The sequence below is a fragment of the Pinus tabuliformis genome, chromosome 7 (assembly GCF_031772625.1).
Source record: "Pinus tabuliformis cultivar Carrire ecotype Pingquan chromosome 7, CPIR1, whole genome shotgun sequence".
Lineage (NCBI taxonomy): Eukaryota > Viridiplantae > Streptophyta > Pinopsida > Pinales > Pinaceae > Pinus > Pinus tabuliformis.
Genome location: NC_142293.1, coordinates 1873227036 through 1873230791, shown reverse-complemented (window position 1 = coordinate 1873230791; position 3756 = coordinate 1873227036). Strand labels below are relative to the sequence as shown.

General features: G+C 37.0%; 1 pseudogene; it reads right to left on the bottom strand.

The window, feature by feature from the left end:
• Nucleotides 1-2959: 2959 nt before the first annotated feature.
• On the bottom strand, nucleotides 2960-3499 carry LOC149255949 (DEAD-box ATP-dependent RNA helicase 53 pseudogene; annotated as a pseudogene).
• Nucleotides 3500-3756: the final 257 nt, after the last annotated feature.

Genomic DNA, 3756 nt, shown 5'->3' with positions numbered 1-3756 from the left:
ACAACAAAGCTCTCCAAAGAGAGACTAAAAAGAGACTAAAGAGACTAACTAATGAAGGAGAAAGATCTCCTATTTATACAAAAAGATGAGAGCCATCTCATTAATGATAATCCATGAATATCTCCCTCTACCTCTAGAGTCCTAATCAAAATAGGAACTGATTAGACACATGTCTTTTAGAGTTACAATACAATTAGGAGATGTGACACATATCCTCATGATCCCATGATTCTTTCCAACCAAATTCGAATTTGGCCTTAGAGTGCCACATAAGGGTCTTCTAGAAGCCTCCTTTCAACCTACACATGTCAACAAACTCAACCCATTTGTTAGGTATAAGCATATGCACATTATTTTCTAATGTTTAACCACAAATTCACTTAAAAGGCTTAGAAATAATAAATATTGGAAAAACATAAAGGTAGCCCAATGATAATGAAAGTGGGATGAATGTGGTGACATAGTAGTGAAATGGAGGTGATATAATGGACATAATAGTGAAAGTGTAATGGAAATGAATGACATTTTCAAGACTCAACATACCCCCCAACTGAAGCTATTGCATGTCCTCATGCAACATATATTACATTGACTCTTTTGATCCTTGAGCTTTGGCTTAACTTTGCATGATATCATTTGATAACTTCATATTTCTGCAAAGTGTTTTACTTGAATTGCAACATGGTTGGTTCTTGTGTTACAACCATTTTTTTTTTTTTTTTTTTGTTGCCTTCCATTTTGATCTTTGAACTTTGCGTAATGATATTTTGATTATTGTTGCAAAGTATATCTTTATTGGATTGCATAATGGTTGGTTCTTGTGTGACAACCATGATTTTGTTTGTATCCAATTTATCCTTTAAGCACTTTTTCAAAAGCCATTGTATGCTCATAATAGCAATGTAATAATTAATATATATTGGAAGTATGTGAGCTCTTGAATATGTTATGGACATGGAAAGATATGAATATGAATGTATTCCCCCCCCCCAACTGATGGTATTGGCAATTTTATGAAATGACGAAGAGAAATGTTTTTCCAACAAGTATCATTCTAGCTTTTTATGGAATTCTATGGTTAAAAGTTAGAAAATGCCGTACCTTCACTTACCCTTTGGAATGGATGAGTTGTATGTGTGTGGTGCCTGAAAACTTCTGATCATATTCTTCTTCAAGTGGCTGAACAAGAGGAGTCATGGATAGAGAGATAAGATGGCTTTTTATTGCTTCTACTAAAACTTGCTGAATCTGCTCCAAAATGCTGAAAATAATAGTCTTCATGTCTTCAAAATTCATTGGCACAATTCCTACTATGTGAAAAGATGTTCTGATGTCGAACATAGTAGGAAATTGTTGGCTTAGTGGCCATTAATGGATGCCACTAGTCAACACGAGTACTCTCACCATTGATGTCAATGAGAGTCAAGATGCCCAAACACATCTTGCTAGGTACGAATGAATTTGCTGATGTCGAGTCACCTAGAAGATCTAACGAACAAGGGACATTAATGTATTCCCATTGTTTGTCAGCATGAGGACTTGCCATTAAGGCATGCAAGTCTCAAGGTGTTTTTACAAAGAACTTAGACTCAAAGGACTATGACTCAATAATTTGCATTGAAGCAGGGCTTATTTGCGGAATGAAAATGACAAGGAATGGAAAGTGAAAATGGAAAATAGCAATGGAAAACAGAAATGACAATGGGCAATAAGCATGTGAATGAGCCTTTTGCTTTTATTGGTGGGTTATGAATGGACAAAAAGAGATGGAAAGTGTATGTGAATGAAAATGGAAAATATGGAGTGGAATGAGGTGAATGGTTTATTATGGAGTATGGATGTGATGGATGGATGTGATGGAGACAATAGTATCTGAAAGTTTTTCAAGTGTTTGGATCTGATTTTGCATCAGCATATTTCCTCTTTGTTGCTGATCATCCTCTTATGAAACAAATTGGTCTCTTAGAGAGACATCATTCCCTTGTAGTCATTTGTTCTTCCTCCTGGAACCTGCAAAAAAACTAATACTTCTTTTGCAATGGAATGTAAGATTATCAAAGGAGAGAGGTGGCCAATCTCTCTAGTTATGATATTTACACGCAAAACTAAGAATTTGTATTAATGAAACAAGTTCTCAAAGGAAAAATCAAAAGAATTTATACCTGTTTTGGAATTAGTGCCTCAAGTTGATGTTGCTTCTTTTCAGCAATTTATTTCATTATTTTCCATTTCAAACTCTAATGATATATTTCTCATTGTATAGATCTTGTTGAGATCTTTCCAATGGTACTTAAATCATCAAAATCTGATTTTGTATGAGAAAGATAGGCTGATTTGAACAATGAGGCTTTTCTGGCTGCGGAATTGAGGAACAGCTCTGTAGCTAAAAATCTTGAATAAAAAGTTAGCCATTCAATTTCATTATCAGTCCAAAATTAATCAATACCTTCAGAAAAGTGAGAAAATAACTTTTTCATTTCATTGATTCAAAATTTTTGTTTTTTTCTTGACATGCAGCGACTTAGTGTGGCGACTCAGTGTGGCGACTTTGTTATAACACCCAATTTGACTTCCCTTTGACCGGGGTCTTTTTCAGCAAATTTGACCGAATGGGTAGGACACCATCCATGTACTGAAATTTCCCTAGCTACCCATGTGACCTGTTTTGCCTGATGACACCTACAACCTAGAGTTTAACAAAACAGCTGCGGGATCACTAAATGGCTGCGGGATCGCTAAATGGCTGCGGGATTGCAGAGTGTAGAAAGTGCAGTGAAATGGAGTGGCTGTGTGCGAACGAACTAAGCAGTTTCTCCATCTCAAGCTTCAGCTGAAAAATGGAAATGTGGAGTTTGAAACATGAAAACCAATTTCATACCAAGGAGTTTCAATCGCTGATCAGAAAGATTAAATTTATGCTACTAAACTCCTTCAAATATTTTAATGTCTCATCTAGTCACTAAGAACGGTCCCCATAGTCTCCAAACCTGCTACTGGAACCTGTCTGAGAACTAGAAGACTCCCCATAGTCACTAAAACGGCGGAATCCAGAATCACCGAAACCACCAAGTCTATCATCTATTTCCTCTTTCATCCTAGCCAGCTCTTTAAACTTGGAACCTATATCACTTTCAATCATCTTAACTTTTCTAATCTGTTGGTCGGTATGGATAAGGATAACATTGCCCGTCCTACCAGCACGCCCTATTTGCCCAGATCTATGCACAAAAATCTTTGAAGTTGTTGGGAGCTCATAATGAATAACCAGATCCACATTAGGAATATCAAGACCGCGTGCAGCTACATCGGTAGCAATCAGCACATTAAAACGCCCCTCATGAAATCCAGCAAGAGTCTTCTCTCGCTGATTCTGTGAAATATCACCATGAATAGGTTCACATGGAAGTACCCGACCCAGTGCCACCGACAGACTATCCGCATCTCGCTTTGTTTGAGTGAAAACAATACATTTGCCTAAATTGCTTAACCTTAGTTCCATTTCTTCCCAACATTTAACCGGCAACGATTAGTGAAGGAGAGTCGTGTTTAATTGAAACACGTCTCTAAACAGGTGTAAAGGTGTATAATTAATTTTAGATGCCAGCATATGATTGATCCCCATTAGAACTCCTCAGGCACGCACATTAAATTGCTGCTGTTTATTTTAATTAAAACTCTGTTTTTTTCACGCGGCACTCAAAAATACCCTCCCAAGAACCGAACATTTCTCCCTGACCGCCACGAATCTTCTCAAAC